Source organism: Ranitomeya variabilis, chromosome 2 (assembly GCF_051348905.1).
Source record: "Ranitomeya variabilis isolate aRanVar5 chromosome 2, aRanVar5.hap1, whole genome shotgun sequence".
In the NCBI taxonomy this organism is placed as follows: Eukaryota; Metazoa; Chordata; class Amphibia; order Anura; family Dendrobatidae; genus Ranitomeya; species Ranitomeya variabilis.
The window spans coordinates 79,484,577-79,503,536 of record NC_135233.1 but is presented as its reverse complement, the minus strand read 5'-3'; the positions used below and the strand labels follow the sequence as shown (position 1 = coordinate 79,503,536).

Sequence of the window (18,960 nt, the reverse complement as noted above, 5' to 3'; positions counted from 1 at the left end):
GATTTAAAAGTGGCACACAAAATGTGGAACTGGTTGTATATCAGTCTAGGTGGCATTATATATTTCAGTGTTGCTAGAACATAAATTGCACATTATTCAAAGAGTAACCGTCATTTTAATTTTAAGTTTGTTAATCAATAATACAAATGAAAATGCAATATATAATCAGAGAAATGTGCTTCTTCCCCTGGACTGACCTTTCAATCTCAATTCAATGAAAATTCTATCAAATCTGTATTCAGTTGTAAAGGGGTGGCAAATGGAAGATGCATTCAGTCAACATTGCACAGCAGCTGCAAGTAAATGCCACCATCTGCTGGCTGCACTGGATAGGCTGGAACTGAAGGACGGAGAGTGTGAAGACTTGCATTCTATGAAGCTGACATTTCAATGTGTATAGTAGATTACAAGGGTCTTTATACTTCCAGAGCCACCAGGGACCACAGTCGCCAGCCCGGGAAAAAAAAGCAACAGGGACCACAGCCGCCTGTGAATACTTTAAGAAAAAAAATACACAAACACAAAACTATCAAGAGAAAAAAAAACAAAAAAAAACCCTCACTGCTCACTGAATAAGTGAGTTTCCTACTGCAGAAAGAGGCAGATTCCAGGCTCGGTCTCTGTTCTCCACCACTGGACAAGACATTACTGGACATTCCGCAGCTAGATGCACTCACAAAACCAGTGAGTTTCCTACTGCAGAACGAGACAGATTCCGGGCTCGGTCTCTGTTCTCCACCACTGGATATGACCTTACTGGACATTCAGCACCTAGATGCACTTACTGAATAAGTGAGTTTCCTACTGCAGAACGAGGCAGATTACGGGCTTGGTCTGTTTTCCACCACTGGATATGACATTACTGGATATTCAGCAGCTAGATGCACTTACTGAATAAGTGAGTTTCCTACTGCAGAACAAGGCAGATTACAGTCTCGGTCTCTGTTCTCCACCACTAGATATGACCTTACTGGACATTCAGCACCTAGATGCACTTACTGAATAAGTGAGTTTCCTACTGCAGAACGAGGCAGATTACGGGCTTGGTCTCTGTTTTCCACCACTGGATATGACATTACTGGACATTCAGCAGCTAGATGCACTTACTGAATAAGTGAGTTTCCTACTGCAGAACGAGGCAGATTCCGGGCTCGGTCTCTGTTCTCCACCACTGGATATGACATTACTGGATATTCAGCAGCTAGATGCACTTACTGAATAAGTGAGTTTCCTACTGCAGAACGAGGCAGATTCCGGGCTCGGTCTCTGTTCTCCACCACTGGATATGACATTACTGGATATTCAGCAGCTAGACCCACTCACTGAATAAGTGAGTTTTCTACTGCACAATAAGGCAGATTCCGGGCTCAGTCTCTGTTGTCATCAATGAACACCCAAAGCCTAAGTGAAAGGCAGTCCTTCAGCCATGGTTTGTTAGAGAGATTTCCTCCACTGGGGGTTTTCCTTTCCTGACTGCTGAAGGTTGACTCTTCGTGAGTCAAGGGCACCTTGTCATCATCATCAGGGCCACATTTTAAACGTTTATTGCCTTGGCTTCTATGAGAACTTTTACATTAAACATCCTGAATAAAGTTAATAAAGAAGTCAGTGAATAATATGTAGCAGTGTATCTGAGCCTCTATGGATCTTTATAACACAGCAGAATATACATAGCATTGTGAGGAGGGATTATTTCATATAGTCATTGAACATCTGGCTGCTTATAAGCATATTTCCTTACAAAGATGTAAATTGGAGTACATTTGTGTTGTTTTAAAAAATGAAGATGATTAAAGATTTAAAAGTGGCACACAAAATGTGGAACTGGTTGTATATCAGTCTAGGTGGCATTATATATTTCAGTGTTGCTAGAACATAAATTGCACATTATTCAAAGAGTAACCGTCATTTTAATTTTAAGTTTGTTAATCAATAATACAAATGAAAATGCAATATATAATCAGAGAAATGTGCTTCTTCCCCTGGACTGACCTTTCAATCTCAATTCAATGAAAATTCTATCAAATCTGTATTCAGTTGTAAAGGGGTGGCAAATGGAAGATGCATTCAGTCAACATTGCACAGCAGCTGCAAGTAAATGCCACCATCTGCTGGCTGCACTGGATAGGCTGGAACTGAAGGACGGAGAGTGTGAAGACTTGCATTCTATGAAGCTGACATTTCAATGTGTATAGTAGATTACAAGGGTCTTTATACTTCCAGAGCCACCAGGGACCACAGTCGCCAGCCCGGGAAAAAAAAGCAACAGGGACCACAGCCGCCTGTGAATACTTTAAGAAAAAAAATACACAAACACAAAACTATCAAGAGAAAAAAAAACAAAAAAAAACCCTCACTGCTCACTGAATAAGTGAGTTTCCTACTGCAGAAAGAGGCAGATTCCAGGCTCGGTCTCTGTTCTCCACCACTGGACAAGACATTACTGGACATTCCGCAGCTAGATGCACTCACAAAACCAGTGAGTTTCCTACTGCAGAACGAGACAGATTCCGGGCTCGGTCTCTGTTCTCCACCACTGGATATGACCTTACTGGACATTCAGCACCTAGATGCACTTACTGAATAAGTGAGTTTCCTACTGCAGAACGAGGCAGATTACGGGCTTGGTCTCTGTTTTCCACCACTGGATATGACATTACTGGATATTCAGCAGCTAGATGCACTTACTGAATAAGTGAGTTTCCTACTGCAGAACAAGGCAGATTACAGTCTCGGTCTCTGTTCTCCACCACTGGATATGACATTACTGGACATTCAGCAGCTAGATGCACTTACTGAATAAGTGAGTTTCCTACTGCAGAACGAGGCAGATTCCGGGCTCGGTCTCTGTTCTCCACCACTGGATATGACATTACTGGACATTCAGCAGCTAGACCCACTCACTGAATAAGTGAGTTTTCTACTGCACAATAAGGCAGATTCCGGGCTCAGTCTCTGTTGTCATCAATGAACACCCAAAGCCTAAGTGAAAGGCAGTCCTTCAGCCATGGTTTGTTAGAGAGATTTCCTCCACTGGGGGTTTTCCTTTCCTGACTGCTGAAGGTTGACTCTTCGTGAGTCAAGGGCACCTTGTCATCATCATCAGGGCCACATTTTAAACGTTTATTGCCTTGGCTTCTATGAGAACTTTTACATTAAACATCCTGAATAAAGTTAATAAAGAAGTCAGTGAATAATATGTAGCAGTGTATCTGAGCCTCTATGGATCTTTATAACACAGCAGAATATACATAGCATTGTGAGGAGGGATTATTTCATATAGTCATTGAACATCTGGCTGCTTATAAGCATATTTCCTTACAAAGATGTAAATTGGAGTACATTTGTGTTGTTTTAAAAAATGAAGATGATTAAAGATTTAAAAGTGGCACACAAAATGTGGAACTGGTTGTATATCAGTCTAGGTGGCATTATATATTTCAGTGTTGCTAGAACATAAATTGCACATTATTCAAAGAGTAACCGTCATTTTAATTTTAAGTTTGTTAATCAATAATACAAATGAAAATGCAATATATAATCAGAGAAATGTGCTTCTTCCCCTGGACTGACCTTTCAATCTCAATTCAATGAAAATTCTATCAAATCTGTATTCAGTTGTAAAGGGGTGGCAAATGGAAGATGCATTCAGTCAACATTGCACAGCAGCTGCAAGTAAATGCCACCATCTGCTGGCTGCACTGGATAGGCTGGAACTGAAGGACGGAGAGTGTGAAGACTTGCATTCTATGAAGCTGACATTTCAATGTGTATAGTAGATTACAAGGGTCTTTATACTTCCAGAGCCACCAGGGACCACAGTCGCCAGCCCGGGAAAAAAAAGCAACAGGGACCACAGCCGCCTGTGAATACTTTAAGAAAAAAAATACACAAACACAAAACTATCAAGAGAAAAAAAAAAAAAAAAAAAACCCTCACTGCTCACTGAATAAGTGAGTTTCCTACTGCAGAAAGAGGCAGATTCCAGGCTCGGTCTCTGTTCTCCACCACTGGACAAGACATTACTGGATATTCCGCAGCTAGATGCACTCACAAAACCAGTGAGTTTCCTACTGCAGAACGAGACAGATTCCGGGCTCGGTCTCTGTTCTCCACCACTGGATATGACCTTACTGGACATTCAGCACCTAGATGCACTTACTGAATAAGTGAGTTTCCTACTGCAGAACGAGGCAGATTACGGGCTTGGTCTGTTTTCCACCACTGGATATGACATTACTGGATATTCAGCAGCTAGATGCACTTACTGAATAAGTGAGTTTCCTACTGCAGAACAAGGCAGATTACAGTCTCGGTCTCTGTTCTCCACCACTAGATATGACCTTACTGGACATTCAGCACCTAGATGCACTTACTGAATAAGTGAGTTTCCTACTGCAGAACGAGGCAGATTACGGGCTTGGTCTCTGTTTTCCACCACTGGATATGACATTACTGGACATTCAGCAGCTAGATGCACTTACTGAATAAGTGAGTTTCCTACTGCAGAACGAGGCAGATTCCGGGCTCGGTCTCTGTTCTCCACCACTGGATATGACATTACTGGATATTCAGCAGCTAGATGCACTTACTGAATAAGTGAGTTTCCTACTGCAGAACGAGGCAGATTCCGGGCTCGGTCTCTGTTCTCCACCACTGGATATGACATTACTGGATATTCAGCAGCTAGACCCACTCACTGAATAAGTGAGTTTTCTACTGCACAATAAGGCAGATTCCGGGCTCAGTCTCTGTTGTCATCAATGAACACCCAAAGCCTAAGTGAAAGGCAGTCCTTCAGCCATGGTTTGTTAGAGAGATTTCCTCCACTGGGGGTTTTCCTTTCCTGACTGCTGAAGGTTGACTCTTCGTGAGTCAAGGGCACCTTGTCATCATCATCAGGGCCACATTTTAAACGTTTATTGCCTTGGCTTCTATGAGAACTTTTACATTAAACATCCTGAATAAAGTTAATAAAGAAGTCAGTGAATAATATGTAGCAGTGTATCTGAGCCTCTATGGATCTTTATAACACAGCAGAATATACATAGCATTGTGAGGAGGGATTATTTCATATAGTCATTGAACATCTGGCTGCTTATAAGCATATTTCCTTACAAAGATGTAAATTGGAGTACATTTGTGTTGTTTTAAAAAATGAAGATGATTAAAGATTTAAAAGTGGCACACAAAATGTGGAACTGGTTGTATATCAGTCTAGGTGGCATTATATATTTCAGTGTTGCTAGAACATAAATTGCACATTATTCAAAGAGTAACCGTCATTTTAATTTTAAGTTTGTTAATCAATAATACAAATGAAAATGCAATATATAATCAGAGAAATGTGCTTCTTCCCCTGGACTGACCTTTCAATCTCAATTCAATGAAAATTCTATCAAATCTGTATTCAGTTGTAAAGGGGTGGCAAATGGAAGATGCATTCAGTCAACATTGCACAGCAGCTGCAAGTAAATGCCACCATCTGCTGGCTGCACTGGATAGGCTGGAACTGAAGGACGGAGAGTGTGAAGACTTGCATTCTATGAAGCTGACATTTCAATGTGTATAGTAGATTACAAGGGTCTTTATACTTCCAGAGCCACCAGGGACCACAGTCGCCAGCCCGGGAAAAAAAAGCAACAGGGACCACAGCCGCCTGTGAATACTTTAAGAAAAAAAATACACAAACACAAAACTATCAAGAGAAAAAAAAACAAAAAAAAACCCTCACTGCTCACTGAATAAGTGAGTTTCCTACTGCAGAAAGAGGCAGATTCCAGGCTCGGTCTCTGTTCTCCACCACTGGACAAGACATTACTGGACATTCCGCAGCTAGATGCACTCACAAAACCAGTGAGTTTCCTACTGCAGAACGAGACAGATTCCGGGCTCGGTCTCTGTTCTCCACCACTGGATATGACCTTACTGGACATTCAGCACCTAGATGCACTTACTGAATAAGTGAGTTTCCTACTGCAGAACGAGGCAGATTACGGGCTTGGTCTCTGTTTTCCACCACTGGATATGACATTACTGGATATTCAGCAGCTAGATGCACTTACTGAATAAGTGAGTTTCCTACTGCAGAACAAGGCAGATTACAGTCTCGGTCTCTGTTCTCCACCACTGGATATGACATTACTGGACATTCAGCAGCTAGATGCACTTACTGAATAAGTGAGTTTCCTACTGCAGAACGAGGCAGATTCCGGGCTCGGTCTCTGTTCTCCACCACTGGATATGACATTACTGGACATTCAGCAGCTAGACCCACTCACTGAATAAGTGAGTTTTCTACTGCACAATAAGGCAGATTCCGGGCTCAGTCTCTGTTGTCATCAATGAACACCCAAAGCCTAAGTGAAAGGCAGTCCTTCAGCCATGGTTTGTTAGAGAGATTTCCTCCACTGGGGGTTTTCCTTTCCTGACTGCTGAAGGTTGACTCTTCGTGAGTCAAGGGCACCTTGTCATCATCATCAGGGCCATATTTTAAACGTTTATTGCCTTGGCTTCTATGAGAACTTTTACATTAAACATCCTGAATAAAGTTAATAAAGAAGTCAGTGAATAATATGTAGCAGTGTATCTGAGCCTCTATGGATCTTTATAACACAGCAGAATATACATAGCATTGTGAGGAGGGATTATTTCATATAGTCATTGAACATCTGGCTGCTTATAAGCATATTTCCTTACAAAGATGTAAATTGGAGTACATTTGTGTTGTTTTAAAAAATGAAGATGATTAAAGATTTAAAAGTGGCACACAAAATGTGGAACTGGTTGTATATCAGTCTAGGTGGCATTATATATTTCAGTGTTGCTAGAACATAAATTGCACATTATTCAAAGAGTAACCGTCATTTTAATTTTAAGTTTGTTAATCAATAATACAAATGAAAATGCAATATATAATCAGAGAAATGTGCTTCTTCCCCTGGACTGACCTTTCAATCTCAATTCAATGAAAATTCTATCAAATCTGTATTCAGTTGTAAAGGGGTGGCAAATGGAAGATGCATTCAGTCAACATTGCACAGCAGCTGCAAGTAAATGCCACCATCTGCTGGCTGCACTGGATAGGCTGGAACTGAAGGACGGAGAGTGTGAAGACTTGCATTCTATGAAGCTGACATTTCAATGTGTATAGTAGATTACAAGGGTCTTTATACTTCCAGAGCCACCAGGGACCACAGTCGCCAGCCCGGGAAAAAAAAGCAACAGGGACCACAGCCGCCTGTGAATACTTTAAGAAAAAAAATACACAAACACAAAACTATCAAGAGAAAAAAAAACAAAAAAAAACCCTCACTGCTCACTGAATAAGTGAGTTTCCTACTGCAGAAAGAGGCAGATTCCAGGCTCGGTCTCTGTTCTCCACCACTGGACAAGACATTACTGGATATTCCGCAGCTAGATGCACTCACAAAACCAGTGAGTTTCCTACTGCAGAACGAGACAGATTCCGGGCTCGGTCTCTGTTCTCCACCACTGGATATGACCTTACTGGACATTCAGCACCTAGATGCACTTACTGAATAAGTGAGTTTCCTACTGCAGAACGAGGCAGATTACGGGCTTGGTCTGTTTTCCACCACTGGATATGACATTACTGGATATTCAGCAGCTAGATGCACTTACTGAATAAGTGAGTTTCCTACTGCAGAACAAGGCAGATTACAGTCTCGGTCTCTGTTCTCCACCACTAGATATGACCTTACTGGACATTCAGCACCTAGATGCACTTACTGAATAAGTGAGTTTCCTACTGCAGAACGAGGCAGATTACGGGCTTGGTCTCTGTTTTCCACCACTGGATATGACATTACTGGACATTCAGCAGCTAGATGCACTTACTGAATAAGTGAGTTTCCTACTGCAGAACGAGGCAGATTCCGGGCTCGGTCTCTGTTCTCCACCACTGGATATGACATTACTGGATATTCAGCAGCTAGATGCACTTACTGAATAAGTGAGTTTCCTACTGCAGAACGAGGCAGATTCCGGGCTCGGTCTCTGTTCTCCACCACTGGATATGACATTACTGGATATTCAGCAGCTAGACCCACTCACTGAATAAGTGAGTTTTCTACTGCACAATAAGGCAGATTCCGGGCTCAGTCTCTGTTGTCATCAATGAACACCCAAAGCCTAAGTGAAAGGCAGTCCTTCAGCCATGGTTTGTTAGAGAGATTTCCTCCACTGGGGGTTTTCCTTTCCTGACTGCTGAAGGTTGACTCTTCGTGAGTCAAGGGCACCTTGTCATCATCATCAGGGCCACATTTTAAACGTTTATTGCCTTGGCTTCTATGAGAACTTTTACATTAAACATCCTGAATAAAGTTAATAAAGAAGTCAGTGAATAATATGTAGCAGTGTATCTGAGCCTCTATGGATCTTTATAACACAGCAGAATATACATAGCATTGTGAGGAGGGATTATTTCATATAGTCATTGAACATCTGGCTGCTTATAAGCATATTTCCTTACAAAGATGTAAATTGGAGTACATTTGTGTTGTTTTAAAAAATGAAGATGATTAAAGATTTAAAAGTGGCACACAAAATGTGGAACTGGTTGTATATCAGTCTAGGTGGCATTATATATTTCAGTGTTGCTAGAACATAAATTGCACATTATTCAAAGAGTAACCGTCATTTTAATTTTAAGTTTGTTAATCAATAATACAAATGAAAATGCAATATATAATCAGAGAAATGTGCTTCTTCCCCTGGACTGACCTTTCAATCTCAATTCAATGAAAATTCTATCAAATCTGTATTCAGTTGTAAAGGGGTGGCAAATGGAAGATGCATTCAGTCAACATTGCACAGCAGCTGCAAGTAAATGCCACCATCTGCTGGCTGCACTGGATAGGCTGGAACTGAAGGACGGAGAGTGTGAAGACTTGCATTCTATGAAGCTGACATTTCAATGTGTATAGTAGATTACAAGGGTCTTTATACTTCCAGAGCCACCAGGGACCACAGTCGCCAGCCCGGGAAAAAAAAGCAACAGGGACCACAGCCGCCTGTGAATACTTTAAGAAAAAAAATACACAAACACAAAACTATCAAGAGAAAAAAAAAACAAAAAAAAACCCTCACTGCTCACTGAATAAGTGAGTTTCCTACTGCAGAAAGAGGCAGATTCCAGGCTCGGTCTCTGTTCTCCACCACTGGACAAGACATTACTGGACATTCCGCAGCTAGATGCACTCACAAAACCAGTGAGTTTCCTACTGCAGAACGAGACAGATTCCGGGCTCGGTCTCTGTTCTCCACCACTGGATATGACCTTACTGGACATTCAGCACCTAGATGCACTTACTGAATAAGTGAGTTTCCTACTGCAGAACGAGGCAGATTACGGGCTTGGTCTCTGTTTTCCACCACTGGATATGACATTACTGGATATTCAGCAGCTAGATGCACTTACTGAACAATTGAGTTTCCTACTGCAGAACAAGGCAGATTACAGTCTCGGTCTCTGTTCTCCACCACTGGATATGACATTACTGGACATTCAGCAGCTAGATGCACTTACTGAATAAGTGAGTTTCCTACTGCAGAACGAGGCAGATTCCGGGCTCGGTCTCTGTTCTCCACCACTGGATATGACATTACTGGACATTCAGCAGCTAGACCCACTCACTGAATAAGTGAGTTTTCTACTGCACAATAAGGCAGATTCCGGGCTCAGTCTCTGTTGTCATCAATGAACACCCAAAGCCTAAGTGAAAGGCAGTCCTTCAGCCATGGTTTGTTAGAGAGATTTCCTCCACTGGGGGTTTTCCTTTCCTGACTGCTGAAGGTTGACTCTTCGTGAGTCAAGGGCACCTTGTCATCATCATCAGGGCCACATTTTAAACGTTTATTGCCTTGGCTTCTATGAGAACTTTTACATTAAACATCCTGAATAAAGTTAATAAAGAAGTCAGTGAATAATATGTAGCAGTGTATCTGAGCCTCTATGGATCTTTATAACACAGCAGAATATACATAGCATTGTGAGGAGGGATTATTTCATATAGTCATTGAACATCTGGCTGCTTATAAGCATATTTCCTTACAAAGATGTAAATTGGAGTACATTTGTGTTGTTTTAAAAAATGAAGATGATTAAAGATTTAAAAGTGGCACACAAAATGTGGAACTGGTTGTATATCAGTCTAGGTGGCATTATATATTTCAGTGTTGCTAGAACATAAATTGCACATTATTCAAAGAGTAACCGTCATTTTAATTTTAAGTTTGTTAATCAATAATACAAATGAAAATGCAATATATAATCAGAGAAATGTGCTTCTTCCCCTGGACTGACCTTTCAATCTCAATTCAATGAAAATTCTATCAAATCTGTATTCAGTTGTAAAGGGGTGGCAAATGGAAGATGCATTCAGTCAACATTGCACAGCAGCTGCAAGTAAATGCCACCATCTGCTGGCTGCACTGGATAGGCTGGAACTGAAGGACGGAGAGTGTGAAGACTTGCATTCTATGAAGCTGACATTTCAATGTGTATAGTAGATTACAAGGGTCTTTATACTTCCAGAGCCACCAGGGACCACAGTCGCCAGCCCGGGAAAAAAAAGCAACAGGGACCACAGCCGCCTGTGAATACTTTAAGAAAAAAAATACACAAACACAAAACTATCAAGAGAAAAAAAAACAAAAAAAAACCCTCACTGCTCACTGAATAAGTGAGTTTCCTACTGCAGAAAGAGGCAGATTCCAGGCTCGGTCTCTGTTCTCCACCACTGGACAAGACATTACTGGATATTCCGCAGCTAGATGCACTCACAAAACCAGTGAGTTTCCTACTGCAGAACGAGACAGATTCCGGGCTCGGTCTCTGTTCTCCACCACTGGATATGACCTTACTGGACATTCAGCACCTAGATGCACTTACTGAATAAGTGAGTTTCCTACTGCAGAACGAGGCAGATTACGGGCTTGGTCTGTTTTCCACCACTGGATATGACATTACTGGATATTCAGCAGCTAGATGCACTTACTGAATAAGTGAGTTTCCTACTGCAGAACAAGGCAGATTACAGTCTCGGTCTCTGTTCTCCACCACTAGATATGACCTTACTGGACATTCAGCACCTAGATGCACTTACTGAATAAGTGAGTTTCCTACTGCAGAACGAGGCAGATTACGGGCTTGGTCTCTGTTTTCCACCACTGGATATGACATTACTGGACATTCAGCAGCTAGATGCACTTACTGAATAAGTGAGTTTCCTACTGCAGAACGAGGCAGATTCCGGGCTCGGTCTCTGTTCTCCACCACTGGATATGACATTACTGGACATTCAGCAGCTAGACCCACTCACTGAATAAGTGAGTTTTCTACTGCACAATAAGGCAGATTCCGGGCTCAGTCTCTGTTGTCATCAATGAACACCCAAAGCCTAAGTGAAAGGCAGTCCTTCAGCCATGGTTTGTTAGAGAGATTTCCTCCACTGGGGGTTTTCCTTTCCTGACTGCTGAAGGTTGACTCTTCGTGAGTCAAGGGCACCTTGTCATCATCATCAGGGCCACATTTTAAACGTTTATTGCCTTGGCTTCTATGAGAACTTTTACATTAAACATCCTGAATAAAGTTAATAAAGAAGTCAGTGAATAATATGTAGCAGTGTATCTGAGCCTCTATGGATCTTTATAACACAGCAGAATATACATAGCATTGTGAGGAGGGATTATTTCATATAGTCATTGAACATCTGGCTGCTTATAAGCATATTTCCTTACAAAGATGTAAATTGGGGTACATTTGTGTTGTTTTAAAAAATGAAGATGATTAAAGATTTAAAAGTGGCACACAAAATGTGGAACTGGTTGTATATCAGTCTAGGTGGCATTATATATTTCAGTGTTGCTAGAACATAAATTGCACATTATTCAAAGAGTAACCGTCATTTTAATTTTAAGTTTGTTAATCAATAATACAAATGAAAATGCAATATATAATCAGAGAAATGTGCTTCTTCCCCTGGACTGACCTTTCAATCTCAATTTAATGAAAATTCTATCAAATCTGTATTCAGTTGTAAAGGGGTGGCAAATGGAAGATGCATTCAGTCAACATTGCACAGCAGCTGCAAGTAAATGCCACCATCTGCTGGCTGCACTGGATAGGCTGGAACTGAAGGACGGAGAGTGTGAAGACTTGCATTCTATGAAGCTGACATTTCAATGTGTATAGTAGATTACAAGGGTCTTTATTGGGGTTGAGCGAAACGGATCGTTCATTTTCATAAGTCGCCGACTTTTGGCAAAGTCGGCGTCTCATGAAACCGAGCCGATCCCCGTGTGGGGTCTGCCATGCGGTACGCGACTTTCGCGCCAAAGTCGCGTTTCAATGACGCTAAAAGCGCCATTGCTCAGCCAATGAAGGTGGACGCAGAGTGTGGGCAGCGTGATGACATAGATCTCAGTCCCCACCATCTTAGAGAAGGGCATTGCAGTGATTGGCTTGCTTTCTGCGGCGTCACAGGGGCTATAAAGGGGCATTCCCGCCGACCGCCATCTTACTGCTGCTGATCTGAGTGTAGGGAGAGGTTGCTGCAGCTTCTTCGGAAGCAGGGATAGTGATAGGCAGGGTACATAAAGCTGCAAACCGCTTGTGCTGTAGCGATTTCCACTGTCCAATACCACCTTTTGTTTGCAGGACAGTGGAAGCTACATTTTTTTTTCCTCAGCGCTGTAGCTCATTGGGCTGCCCTAGAAGGCTCCCTGATAGCTGCGTTGCTTTGTGTGTACGCCGCTGTGTAAACCAACTGCTTTTTTCAAAGCACAAATCCTGTTTTTCCTTCCTTTCTGCACAGCTATCTTGTGTGTTTGTCCACACTTTTGTGTGCAGCAGTCCTTTTCAGCTGCCTGCCATACTTTTCTGAGATAACTGCAGGGAGATAAATATTGTCAAGTCTGACTCCGTGCCATTGCTGTGTGTGGCATCTCTCTCTCATTGTGTGGCACTGAAAACACTGTGTAATACTTGTCCTTTTTTTTTTTTTTTCCTAAATTCTCCCTTTTCCCCCCAAAAAATTAGTGGGAGATAAATATTGTCAAGTCTGACTCCGTGCCATTGCTGTGTGTGGCATCTCTCTCTCATTGTGTGGCACCGAAAACACTGTGTAAGGCCGGGGACACACTTAACGTATAAAAAAACGGTCCGTTTTTCACGGCCGAGAATCGCACAAATGTTTCAAAAACAGTGATCCGTGTGCAGTGCGAGGATGCGATTTCCTCGCATCAAATGATCCGTGTGACATCCGTATGGCATCCGTATGCCGAGATTTTCTCGCAAGCTTGCAAAACCGACATCTAATGGATTTATGTGCTCAAATGTTCGGGAAAACATATATACAGTATATATATATATATATATATGTCATTGAGACACATATATATATTCTGTATTTATATTTCATTCAGCGCGATATCTGTGAAAAGCCGGTAATTCAATTGCCGGCTTTTCATTTCTCCTTCCCAAACCCGACAGGATATGAGACATGGTTTACATACAGTAAACCATCTCATATCCCCCTTTTTTTTGCATATTCCACACTACTAATGTTAGTAGTGTGTATGTGCAAAATTTGGCCGCTGTAGCTGCTAAAATAAAGGGTTAAATGGCGGAAAAAATTGGCGTGGGCTCCCGCGCAATTTTCTCCGCCAGAGTGGTAAAGCCAGTGACTGAGGGCAGATATTAATAGCCAGGAGAGGGTCCATGGTTATTGGCCCCCCCGTGGCTACAAACATCTGCCCCCAGCCACCCCAGAAAAGGCACATCTGGAAGATGCGCCTATTCTGGCACTTGGCCACTCTCTTCCCACTCCCTGTAGCGGTGGGATATGGGGTAATGAAGGGTTAATGCCACCTTGCTTTTGGAAGGTGACATTAAGCCAGATTAATAATGGAGAGGCGTCAATTATGTCACCTATCCATTATTAATCCAATTGTTTGAAAAGGTTAAAAAACACACACACACATGATTAAAAAGGATTTTAATGAAATAAACACAGCGGTTGTTTTAATAATTTATTGTTCTCTCAATCCATTTTCAGACCCTCGCTTGGCAAAACAATAAACACACAATATACATACCTTCACTGATGTCCTAACACGTCCCACGAGGTAATCCATCTGGAGGGGTTAACTAATATTACAGGCACGAGCTGCGATAAACCACTCGCTCGTGCCTGTAATCCCCCGGGTGCTGAAAGGAAAGCTGGATCTGTACTTACATTGAGTCGCGGTGATGCGCCCCTGCTGGATGTTCTCATGAACTGCAGCCTGGGAACTTTTTCCCACGCTCCAGGTCATATGAGGACATCCACCAGGGGGCGCATCACCGCGACTGAATGTAAGTATAGATCACTGCTTTCCTTTCAGCACCCGGGGATTACAGGCACGAGCGAGTGGTTTATCGCAGCTCTGCCTGTAATATTAGTTAACCCCTTCAGATGGATTACTTCGTGGGACGTGACAGTTCATCAGAGAGGGTATGTATCTTGTGTGTTTATTGTTTTGCCAAGCGAGGGTCTGAAAATGGAATGAGAGAGCAATAAAATATTAAAACAACCGCTGTGTTTATTTCATTAAAATACTTTTTAATCATGTGTGTGTGTGTGTTTTTTAACCCTTTCAAACAATTGGATTAATAATGGATAGGTGTCATAATTGACGCCTCTTCATTATTAATCTGGCTTAATGTCACCTTACAATAGCAAGGTGGCATTAACCCTTCATTACCCCATATCCCACCGCTACAGGGAGTGGGAAGAGAGTGGCCAAGTGCCAGAATAGGCGCATCTTCCAGATGTGCCTTTTCTGGGGTGGCTGGGGGCAGATGTTTTTAGCCACGGGGGGGCCAATAACCATGGACCCTCTCCTGGCTATTAATATCTGCCCTCAGTCACTGGCTTTACCACTCTGGCGGAGAAAATTGCGCGGGAGCCCACGCCAATTTTTTCCGCCATTTAACCCTTTATTTTAGCAGCTACAGCGGCCAAATTTTGCACATACACACTACTAATGTTGGAATATGCAAAAAAAAGGGGGATATGAGATGGTTTACTGTATGTAAACCATGTCTCATATCCTGTCGGGTTTGTGAAGGAGAAATGCAAAGCCGGCAATTGAATTACCGGCTTTTCTATAGAACACCGCTGCGTATTTCTCGCAATGCACACGCATGGTCCGTGTGTAATCCGATGTTTTCTCGCACCCATAGACTTTCATTGGCGAGTCTCGGCCGAGATACGCTGACAGCCTGCTGCGAGTTCCCTCGGATCCGAAATACGGTGGAGAAAATATCGGATGATGGGAGCTGCACCATAGATTAACATTGGGCCGAGTGCTATGCGATTTTTTATCGCATAGCACTCGTCCGTATTACGGTCTAGTGTGACCCCGGCCTAATACTTGTCCTTTTTTTTTTTTTTTCCTAAATTCTCCCTTTTCCAAAAAAAAATTAGTGGGAGATAAATATTGTCAAGTCTGACTCCGTGCCATTGCTGTGTGTGGCATCTCTCTCTCATTGTGTGGCACCGAAAACACTGTGTAATACTTGTCCTTTTTTTTTTTTTTTCCTAAATTCTCCCTTTTCCCAAAAAAAAATTAGTGGGAGATAAATATTGTCAAGTCTGACTCCGTGCCATTGCTGTGTGTGGCATCTCTCTCTCATTGTGTGGCACTGAAAACACTGTGTAATACTTGTTCTTTTTTTTTTTTTTTCCTAAATTCTCCCTTTTCCCAAAAAAAAATTAGTGGGAGATAAATATTGTCAAGTCTGACTCCGTGCCATTGCTGTGTGTGGCATCTCTCTCTCATTGTGTGGCACCGAAAACACTGTGTAATACTGGGCCTTTTTTTTGGGGGGGGGGTAAAATTCTCCCAGAAAAAAAAAAAAAATAGTGGGAGATTAAGATTGGCATTTCTGCTTGAGTGCTGGGCCTGTGTGTGCCATCTGTCTCAAATTATTGGGCCACAGAAAACCTAGTGTGTAACATTGGGCCTGATTTTCCTTTGAGTGTCAGGCACCTATAAAGGTATATATAAATCCTACAGAAGTTTGAGTTCACCTTATAAGTTGTTTTACAGTAACAAATAGTGTTACTTTGGTTACGTTTTGCAAGCAATGAGGAAGTCTAGTGGAAGAGGTCGTGGCCGTGGGCGGTCATTGTCAGCTGGTAATGATGGTAGTGGTGGTGGAGCATCAGGTGGTCGTGGTAAAAGCAGTACAGCACCTAAGTCTCGAGTTGTTGAGCCAGGTTCCTTGTCTGGCTACACAAGGCCTCGAACGCTCTCTTTTCTGGGAGTAGGAAAACCACTTTTGAAGCCGGAGCAGCAGGAACAAGTATTGGCTTTCATTGCTGACTCTGCCTCTAGCTCTTTCGCCTCCTCCTCGGAAAGTGCCAAATGTCAGAGCAGTGCATCGTCAGTGGATGCTCCCGGTCAGGGACAAGTCGCTTCCTTGTCTTCTTCACCCAGAACAAGAGAGAAGGATGCGTCAGGAGACACAACGGGTTACTCCATGGAGCTCTTTACACATACCGTTCCTGGGTTAGACAGTGAAACAGTTAACAGGCCATGTCCATTAGAAGTTGAATCGGACATGGAGTGCACAGATGCACAGCTACAGCCAGATTACTATGCTGTTCCTTTGACTCAGACCAGAACATTGCCCTCGCAGTGAACTGAGGCAGAATCAAACCCAGCGGAGACTATGGTGCCCCGTCACGGACGCTATACCACCGGCTTACACGGTGACACAGACGAAATCGCACACGACATAGAAGAGGAGGTCATAGATGACCCAGTTGTGGACCCCGATTGGCAGCCATTGGGGGAACAGGGTGCAGGCGGCAGTAGTTCTGAAGCGGAGGAGGAGCCGCAGCAGGCATCAACATCACAACAGGTTCCATCTACCGGGCCCGTATCTGGCCAAAAACGCGTGGCAAAACCAAAACCAGTTGGAGGACAGCGTGGCCATATGGTTAAAGAAGCTCAGTCTGCAATGCCTGAAAAGGTATCCGATAGTAGAAAGAGTGCAGTCTGGCATTTTTTTAAACAACATCCAAATGATCAGCGCAAAGTCATCTGTCAAAAATGTTCAACAACCTTAAGCAGAGGTCAGAATCTTAAAAGTCTAAATACAAGTTGCATGCATAGACATTTATCCACCATGCATTTGCAAGCCTGGACTAACTACCAAACGTCCCTAAAGGTTGCAGCACCCTCGCCCAATGAAGCTACTCAGCAACGCTACATCCCTTCCCTCCCTGTAAGCCGACCATTTCCCACACCACCTGCAGTATCTGTGCAGCTTTCATCGCCAGGCCAAAGCAGTCAGGGAATCACCAGGTTAGTAGTAGGAAACACTGCATGTAGGGCACCGGCAAGAATACCATCTCCAACCCTCTCTCAGTCACCCATGTCCACCGGCACCACCGCTAGTTACACGATCTCCAGCTCTCCAGTCCAGCTCACCCTACATGAGACTCTTGTTAGGAAAAGGAAGTACTCATCCTCGTATCCGCGTACACAGGGTTTGAACGCCCACATTGCTAGACTAATCTCATTAGAGATAATGCCCTACCGGTTAGTTGAAAGCGAAGCTTTCAAAGCGCTGATGGACTACGCTGTACCACGCTACGAGCTACCCAGTCGGCACTTCTTTTCTAGAAAAGCCATCCCAGCCCTTCAACAGCATGTTAAAGACCGCATCGTCCATGCACTCAGGCAGTCTGTGACTACAAAGGTGCACCTGACAACAGATGCATGGACCAGTAGGCATGGCCAGGGACGTTACGTGTCCATCACGGCACACTGGGTGAATGTGGTGGATGCAGGGTCCACAGGGGACAGCAATATTGGGACAGTTTTGCCTAGTCCACGGGCAAGGAAAGAGTTGGCTGTAGGCGTTCGCCCCCCCTCCTCCTCTTCCTCCTCCTCATGCAGAAGCGAGAACTCGTCCACACACCCCAGTCGCACATCCACTCCATCCGCAGCTGCCACTGTTGCACACCAGGTGTGCCATTATGGGACAGCTAGTGGCAAGCGTCAGCAGGCTGTATTGGCAATGAAGTGTTTGGGCGACAACAGACACACCGCAGAAGTTCTGTCCGAGTTCTTGCAGAATGAAACTCAGTCATGGCTGGGCACTGTACATCTTGAGGCAGGCAAGGTTGTGAGTGATAACGGAAGGAATTTCATGGCTGCCATAGCCCTTTCCCAACTGAAACACATTCCTTGCCTGGCTCACACCTTAAACCTGGTGGTGCAGTGCTTCCTGAAAAGTTATCCGGGGTTACCCGACCTGCTCCTCAAAGTGCGCAGACTTTGCTCGCATATCCGCCGTTCGCCCGTACACTCCAACCGTATGCAGAATTATCAGCGGTCTTTGAACCTTCCCCAGCATCGCCTAATCATCGACATTTCAACAAGGTGGAACTCCACACTGCACATGCTTCAGAGACTGTGCGAACAGAGGCGTGCTGTTATGTTTTTGTGGGAGGATACACATACACGGGCAGGCAGTTGGATGGCAGACATGGAGTTGTCAGGTGTGCAGTGGTCGAAGCTACAAGACCTGTGTCAAGTCCTTCAGTGTTTTGAGGAATGCACACGGCTGGTTAGTGCAGACAACGCCATAATAAGCATGAGCATCCCCCTAATGCGTCTGCTGATGCAAAGTTTGACGCACATAAAGGAGCAGGCGTCTGCAGCCTTGGAAGAGGAAAGCCTTGATGACAGTCAGCCATTGTCTGGTCAGGGCCGTGTAGAGGACGCGGTAGCGGGCGAAGAGGAGGAGGAGGACGAGGAGGATGATGGGGATGAGTACTTTTTTAATGAGGAAGCTTCTCCTGGGCCAACAGAAATTAGTGGCGTCTCAAGGCCGGGTTCTGTTTTTTTAAGGGAGACAAGTGACGTAGATTTGCC

The 18,960-nt window shown here is 43.5% G+C and overlaps 1 protein-coding gene across 1 annotated transcript in view; it reads left to right on the top strand.

Moving 5' to 3' along the window:
* The window catches only part of LOC143804462 (uncharacterized), a 523,411-nt gene that overhangs the window by 5,405 nt on the left and 499,046 nt on the right, over positions 1–18,960 (top strand). The window lies entirely within an intron of this gene.